The following is a 9,141-nucleotide window of genomic DNA, read 5'->3' as shown; positions in this document are numbered from 1 at the left end:
CGTGGTTCAGTGGAAAGAGCCCGGGCTTTGGAGTCAGAGGTCATGAGTTCAAATCCCAGCTCCACCAACTGTCAGCTGTGTGACTTTGGGCAAGTCACTGAACTTCTCTGTGCCTCAGTTCCCTCATCTGTAAAATGGGGATTAAGACCGTGAGCCCCCCGTGGGACAACCTGATCCACTTTGTAAGCTCCCCAGCACTTAGAACAGTGATTTGCACATAGTAAGCGCTTAATAAATGCCATTTAAAAAACAAAAAAAACCTCTCTTATCAAGTATCTTCTCCCACTACACCCCAACTCACGTTCTTTGTTTCTCTCAAGCCAATTTACTCAATGCACTTCATTTTTATCTCTCTTGCCACTGCCGTCTTGCTCACACACACCATCCCTCTTCCTAAAACTCCCTCCCCCTTCAAATCCTACAACTCACAGCTCTCCCCGACCTCAAAGTCCTTCTGAGATTACATCTTCTCCAGGAGGCTCTCCTTGATTAATCTCTCTTATACCTCTTTATCATCATCATCATCATCATTATTATCAATGATATTTATTGAGTGTTTACTGTGTGCAGAGCACTGTACTAAGTGTTTGCAACAGAGTAGGTAGACACACATAACTCGATCTGCACTTCAGCCTTTCATGCTTCCTAAGCATCTAAGAAGTAGAAAGAACAAGGGTCTTGGAATCAGAAGACCTGAGTTTTAATCCCAGCTCTGCCAAGTGCTTGCTATGTGACCTTGGACAAGTCACTTGACTTCTCTGTGTCTCAAGTTTCCTCAGCTATAAATTGGGGATTCAATACCTGTTCAACCTCCTACTTAGACTGAAAACCCCATGCAGGAGAAGGACTGTATCCAACCTAATTGACCTGTACTTACCCCAGCACTTAGAATAGTTTTTAACACATAGTAAGTGCTTAACAAATACCATAAAAAACTCAATTATTATATGATCTATTACTTTCCCCTATTTTTAATGATATTTATTAAGTGCTTACTATGTGCCAAGCACTCTCCTAAGTGCTGGCATAAATACAAGATTAAAAAGGTCCTATGTTCATTCATTTATTCAATCACATTTATTGAGCACTTACTGTGTGCAGAGCACTGTACTAAGCGTTTGGGAAGTACAAGTTGGCAACATACAGAGACGGTCCCGACCCAACAACGGGCTCACAGTCTAGAAGGCTCGCAGTCTACATGAAGTTCACAGTCTAAGTAGGATGGAGTAGGATGCAATCCTTACTTTTCAGATGAGGTAACTGAGAAACAGGGAAGTTAAGTGACTTGTCCAAGGTCAAACAGCAGACAAGAGAGAAAACCAGGATTAGAACCCATGTTCTCTGATCCCCAGGCTCCTACTCTTTCCATTGGACAATGCTGCTTCCCTATCTGAAAATATACTTAAGTATTAGTCTCCCCCTCTAGATTATAAATTTCTTGAGGGCAAGAATCAGGTCTATTGATTCTACCATGCTTTCCCGATTGCTTAATATATTGCTCTACACACAGAAGGAGCTCAATAAATCCTACTTCAAACTTAAAATTGGGCGATACTCCCCTGAATCTGTTCCGAAGGGGGTGTTTCCATTAAAGAAATTGGACCTTCCCTCTTGGCATTCATTCATTCAATCGTATTTATTGAGCATTCACTGTGTGCAAAGCACCTTACCAAGCACTTGGAGAGCACAATATAACAATAAACAGACACATTCCCTGCCCACAGTTAGTTCAACCAAAATGTGGCAGAACACCCCAAAATTGGTGGTTGGCTGGTAGGTGACCACTACCATCATTATGAGGTACTTGGTAATTTCTATGCTTCCTGATTTCAGCAAGAAGGCCCCAGTAATGGCTTTTGTGATGATGATGATGAATGATCGCAGACTGAGCCCCCTTTATCCTCTCCCCCTCCCCATCCCCCCGCCCTACCTCCTTCCCCTTCCCACAGTGCCTGTATATATATTTGTACAGATTTATTACTCTATTTATTTTACTTGTACATATTTACTATTTATTTTGTTAATGTTGTGCATATAGCTTCAATTCTAATGACAATGAAAAATGACAATTTTGACACCTGTATATATGTGTTGTTTTGTTGTCTGTCTCCCCCTTCTAGACTGTGAGCCTGTTGTTGGATAGGGACCGTCTCTATATGTTGCCGACGTACTTCCCAAGCCCTTAGTACAGTGCTCTGCACACAGTAAGTGCTCAATAAATACGATTGATTGATTAGCACAGTGCTCTGCACACAGTAAGCACCCAATAAATATGATTGAATGATGATTATGATGATAGTATTTAAGCGCTTACTATGTGCCAAGCACTGTTCTAAGTGGTGGGGCAGATACAAGGCAATCAGTTTGCCCCACGTGGGGCTCATAGTCTTAATGTCCATTTTACAGATGAGGTGACTGAGGCACAGAGAAGTTAAGTGACTTTCCCAAAGTCACACAGCTGATAAGTGGCAGAGCCAGGATTAGAACCCATGACCTCTGACTCCCAAGCCTGGGCTCTCTCCACTAAGCCACGCTGAGGCGACTCCAGTTCAACCAGTGCAGCTGATCAGAACACCCAGCTACTATGGGAGAAGTGTCAATGGCAGTGAAAAAGATGAGCGTATCACTCAAAAGAAGCTCAGCCCAATGGCCAAACATTGGGAACTTTAAAATCATAGTCCCTCAGAGCACCTGTGTTCAGGTCTAATGTTTCTCCTCCAGGGAACGTACAAGTCTCAAATTGTGGTGGAATGCGCTCGGGGTGGTTATGAAAATGGCTGTTTCTAATTACAGACTCCATATCCCTTCTTTAATTTCAATCCAATTAAAATGCAATACTCCCCAGGAGAGCTGCCTCCTCCCTTCTCACTCTAGGAGCTGAGTTCATTGGGTTGGGGGCTGGAAGGTTAGGTTTTCAGAGCTTGTTTAAATTAGTGAAATTTTCCAAACTTTAAACCCGTTGTGTTTTTGGGGAATGTAGAGGTTGGTGAAGCTTTTAGACTGTGAGCCCACTGTTGGGTAGGGACTGTCTCTATATGTTGCCAATTTGTACTTCCCAAGCGCTTAGTACAGTGCTCTGCACATATTAAGCGCTCAATAAATACGATTGATGATGATGATGATGATGATGAAGCTAGGAAGAAGACAGGATAAAAAGAGAACTATGGGGAAAGCCCCATTTAACTCTGCTCACCCCCCACTTTAAATCACACAGAGGGAATGTTGAACGTCGTCAGTGCCTCTGAAGAAGAGGAAGAAAATGTTTTTCCTTAAGGTGTGCAATTTCTGGGCTTTCTCGGCATTTCTTTTACCTCTTCTCTTCCACTTCCTCTGCCTCTGTCCACTCAGCTGCGGGACTCCAGAGGTCAGAAGTCAGTGTAGCAGGAACTCTTGTTTAGACCCTTGCTTTCCAAGGGTAAAACAGGATGCCATGAAGGATGTCCATCTCTTAACGCTGAAGCTATGCTCAACACCGCTGTGCTGAGTAGGATATTGGAAGGGGATGAACTAAAGCAGGATACCCAGACAGCTGCTGTATGGAGCACTGAGGTGGGGAAATGGAAGCAAGGAGGACAGAGGAAATGTTTTAAGGACACAGTAAATCAAGGCCGCAGACAATGCTGCAATCAAGAAAGGAGAGGCTCTCTTTTAGTAGAAGCAGTGAAGGGATTGATCGAAAAGGAGGAAAAAGCAAAAATAACCCAGGGAGCTGCAGACATCAAGCATGACAGAACTGAGCTTAGAGGAGTACTTGGCACATAGTAAGCGCTTAACAAATACCGTCATTATTATTATTATTATAAGGGACATTTTTTGTACATGCACGATGCAGCCGGGATTGTGGATTCCACATTGGCCCTTTCATTCACAGATGCTCCCAAAGTGAATTTCACCTTCATTGGCATCTTCCTTATATGTGAAGGACAACTCTATTTGTATAGCTAGTTGGGTCCCTTGTTTAAACCAATTCCTTTCTCTCTGACTTCCAAGCAGCAGAGGGACACCAGAATTAGAGCCCCAGGGGACTGACATTTTAGGGTCCAGTATAGCTCCCAAATTTTCAACTTAGTATCCCCTAGCAAGCAGCTAAATGTGCTTTTATCTCCTAAAGAGTATTTCTACATCTGGACGTAGCTTGTTTCCATTCCAAGAGGACCTTGGGTCTTCAGGTTTTAGGTGAACCAAGTTACCTAATATCCTTCTAGACTGTGAGCCCGCTGTTGGGTAGGGACCGACTCTATATGTTGCCAACTTGTACTTCCCAAGTGCTTAGCACAGTGCTCTGCACACAGTAAGTGCTCAATAAATATAATTGAATGAATGAATGAATGAATCTAAAAACATTTGGATCCAGGAGGAGGATACAAACTTGGGCCATAGATTTATTTAGGGCAAAGTTCAGAAAACTCGGCATCAGCTTCCCTGATCATGCTGCTGACAAATGTAGAGAGTGAATGACAAAAAGTTCTGGTACCTTCTTTCTTCACCTCGGCATATCATTGAATAAACTGCAAATGGTTGCCCAAGAATCCAGTCAGAATTCCCAGAACAGAAGGTCTCCAAGGCCAGTGTCAGTTATGCCAGTCGCTTTTCTTCTCCGTGCCCATATGGGACACTGAATTCTTGAGAAGCAATGTGGTTAAGTGGAGAGAACACAAGATTGGATGTCAGAAGGACCTGGGTTCAAATTCTGGCTCCTCCACTTGTCCACTCTGACAATCAATCAATCCCTGGTATTTATTGAGCACCTAGTATATGCAGAGTATTTTACTAAGCACTTGGGAGAGTATAAAGTCACTTCACTTCTCTGTGCCTCAGTTAACTCATCTGTAAAATGAGAATTAAAACTGTGAGCCCACGAGAAGCAGTGAGGCTCAGTGGAAAGAGCCCGGGCTTGGGAGTCAGAGGTCATGGGTTCGAATCCCACCTCCACCATTTGTCAGCTGTGTAACCTAGGGCAAATCACTTCACTTCTCTGGGCCTCAGTTCCCTCATCTGTAAAATGGGGATGAAGATTGTGAGCCCCCTGTGGGACAACCTGATCACCCACTATCCTCCCCAGCCCTTAGAACAGTGCTTGGCACATAGTAAGTGCTTAACAAATGCCATTATTATTATTATTATTATTACTATTATTATCATGTGGGACATGGACTTTGTCCAACCTGATTAGCTTGTATCTACCCCAGTGCTTAGAACAGTGTCCAGCACACAGAAATCACTTAACAAATCCCTGCTAGACTGTGAGCCCACTGTTGGGTAGAGACCGTCTCTATATGTTGCCAACTTGTACTTCCCAAGCGTTTAGTACAGTGTTCTTGCATACAGTAAGCACTCAATACATATGATTGATTGAATGAATGAATGAACAAATACCATTTTTTTAAAAAAGTTTACTGTGTCAGATCTTATTTGATTGAGAAATCTATTAAATCCCAGTGCTAGATCAGAAATAAACTCCTCTTATTTCTTCAAGTTGCTGGTCAGAAGCAGGAGGAAGTTCTTTTGGGCTTACTACTTGGGAACCACTATTTTTTTATGTAATTTGTTAAGCACTTACTATGTGCCAGACATTGGTACTAAGCACTGAGGGTAGAAACAAGTATCCGATTGGACAGTCCATTTCCCATATGGGCTCACAGTCTTAATTCCCACTTTACAGATGAGTAACAGAGGCACAGAGAAGTTGTGACTTGCCTACAGTCACACAGCAGACAAGTGGCAAACTAAAATTTGAACTAGACTCTCAAGTTCTTCAGAGAGCTCACAATCTAGTGGTGAACACAGGCACTGAGGAAAAGTAAGACAAGTACAGAAGTGCTACAGGGGGTTGTGAAAACTTAAATGTGAAGCAGGCGGGAGATCCAGGAAGAAGGGACGATAAGAAAGAGGTCAGTGATGGGAGAGGAGACAAAGAGGTCCAGCAAGTTTAGCTTGAAAAAAAGGCCACTCGCTTTATAACTAAGGAGAACTGAGCTGAAATGTTTCATCTGGAAAAAAGTGGGTTCTGTGGAATCTCCCCATAGCTTAAGAGCAAATGTTTCTTCACCAATGACTGGAAAAATAGTATTTGAGAGTTCAATTTATAAGATGCAAGTATTTCCAAATTCTGATTTATAGATAAAATCAATAGTGGCAGTGGCAATAGACTGTAAGCTAGAGGGGAATGCGAGAGGGGAATGTGTCCGTTTATTGTTATAGTGTACTCTCCCAAGAACATAGTCCAGTGTTCTGTACACAGTAAGCACCCAATAAATATGATTGCCTAATAATAGTAACAGTAGAAACCATATTTATTAAGTGCTTACTGTGTGCACAGCACTCTACTAAGCACTGGGAAAGAGTACATGGTATTTATTGAGCTCTTATTCTGTGCAGAACACTGTACTAAAAGCTTGGGAGAGTACCCTAATGGGAAAAGAATTATCCAGAGAGGGATACATGATCACTGTAATTCCAGGGGGACTGACTACACATCCCCGGTGGGTAAGAGGGAGAGGAGAGGGGAAAATCTCATGTCACCCCTGTTCCCCAGGAGAGTAATAATAATTCTCATATTTGTAAGCACTTACTGTGTGCCAGGCACTGTACTAAGCTCTGGGGTAAACACAAGCAACCACGTTGGACACAGTCCCTGCCCTAGGTGGTCCTCACAGTCTCAATCTCCATTTTACAGATGACAGAACTGAGGCTCAGAGAAGTGAAGTGACTTATCCAAGGTCACACAGCAGACAGGTGGCAGAGACAGGGTTAGAACCCACAACCTTCAGACTCCCAAGCCCGTGCTCTATCCACCACGTCATGGTGTTTCCCATAAGGAGTGGAGGTGCCCTTGGACTCTGAACCTCAATGCCATGGGCTTGTCTCACCCTCAATGTAAAACCACCAACCAACCACGTAGAGTTGATGATAATAGTAACTGTGGTATTGGTCGAGTGCTTACTATGTGCCAAGCCCTGTACTGAACTCTGGAATTGATGCAAGATAAGGTTGGACACAGTCCCTGACCCAAATGGAGCTCACAATCTAAGCAGGAGAGAGAAAAGGTTTTGACTCCCCATTTTACAGATGAGGAAAATGTGGCATGGAGAAGTTAAGTGACATGCCCAAGATCACACAGCAGATAAGTGGATGATGCAAGGGTGATTTACTAAAAGCCACTGTCTTGCATTTTACCAGGCTAATGGATATCATAAATGCTTAATAATCAGCACAATGTCCCCCCGCTTCCCTTGCTACTGCTCCAGTCAGATACTGAAAAGCATTCTGCCTTGCCAGCCTATTTTCTCTATAAATAATTAGCACCCTTAATTCAAAGCTTTTCCTGGTCCTGTCAGGCATGGACACCAAATGTCAGAAGGCATGGACACCAAGTGTCAGCATGCTTTATAGTCAACATTGTCCCACCCTATGTTTTTAACCCAGAGGACCACATCATAAAATTATACTTAAAAGGTACAATAGTTAAGCAGTGTGGCCTAATGGAAAGGGTCCGGCCTAGGAGTCAAAGGACATGATTTCTAACCCCGACTCTGTCATGTTTCCTGGATGACCCTGGGCAAGTCATTTCACTTCTTCATGCCTGTTGTCCCGTCTATAAAATGGGGATTGAGATGGTGAATCCCACATGGATTCATTCATATCTGCCTCAGCACTTAGTACAGTGAGTGGCACTGTACTGTACTGTGCTGATTTGTTAAGTGAGCGCTTAACAAATGCATTAAAAAATAAAGAAATGAACAGGTCAGAGAACTGCTGCTGACACACCTCATCCTTTCTGATGGGCGGTGGGCCCCTCTCGTTGGTTCCCCTCTCCTGATTCTTTCTGATGGCAATGGGCCCCTCTTTGTGCCTTCCCCCATATCATCCATTCTTATGGGCAGTGTGCCCTTCTCTGTGTCTTCCCTCACCTCATCCTCTCGGAAGGGCAGTGTGCCCCTCTCTATAGCTTCACTCACACATTCTTTCTGACAAACAGTGGGCCCTGCTCTTGAGCTCCCCTCTCTTCATCCATTGTGATGGGTGGTGGGCCCCTCTCTATTACTTCCCTTATCCTGCCCTCGCACAAGAACCATCTCCTGATCCCAAAACATTTGTCGGTGCAATATCCCTTCAGCTCTCCTGGGTCGAAGTCAGCTTCATGCTGCTGAAAGGGTGAAAAAAGATTCCCCACACAATTTCTATGCCACACAGCTGAATATTAGCAGGTCCTAAGGTTTGATGCAGTTGAGCTTGGGCACACATACGCTAAGGCCATCCAGTCGTTTTTCCTGACTGGGATGATATCACCTGTCGGCAAAGCACTACGCTGCTCCAAAACAGTATGTGTGATAAGCTAAGGCCATCCAGTCGTTTTTCCTGGCTGAGATGATATCATCGTCATCATCATCATCAATCGTATTTATTGAGCGCTTACTGTGTGCAGAGCACTGTACTAAGCGCTTGGGAAGTACAAGTTGGCAACATATAGAGACAGTCCCTACCCAACAGTGGGCTCACAGTCTAAAAGGGGAAGACGGAGAACAAAACCAAACATACTAACAAAATAAAATAAATAGAATAGATATGTACAAGTAAAATAAACAAATAAATAAATGAATAGAGTAATAAATATGTACAAACATATATACATATTTACAGGTGAATATATATTCATATATATTCTTATATATTATATTCTTATATTCTTATATATGATATATATTCATATATCATATCATATATCATATATCATATCACCTGTTGGCAAAGCACTATGCTGCTCCAAAACAGTAATGAAAGGGCCATTATTGAGAACGAAGAAGCAAGAGCTGGAGATTTTATGAGTGGAGAAGAGATAATAATAATAGTTATTATTATTATTATTATTATTATTATTATGGGATTTGTTAAGCACGTACTATGTGCCAAGCACTGTATTAAGTACTGGAGTACAGGATAATCAAGTTGGACACAGTCCCTGTTCCACACAGTGCTCACAGTCTAAGTAGAAAGGGGAACAGGAGAGGCCCCATGTCACAGATGGAGAACTTGAGGTCCAGATAATTAAATTGACTTTCCGATAGTCACAGCAAGCAAACTGTAGAGCCAGTCTTATAACCTATGCCCTCTAACTCCCAGGCCCGTGCTCTTTCCATTGGG

Source organism: Tachyglossus aculeatus, chromosome 3, assembly GCF_015852505.1.
Source record: "Tachyglossus aculeatus isolate mTacAcu1 chromosome 3, mTacAcu1.pri, whole genome shotgun sequence".
NCBI classification, from domain to species: Eukaryota; Metazoa; Chordata; class Mammalia; order Monotremata; family Tachyglossidae; genus Tachyglossus; species Tachyglossus aculeatus.
Note: the sequence above shows the minus strand (reverse complement) of the source record.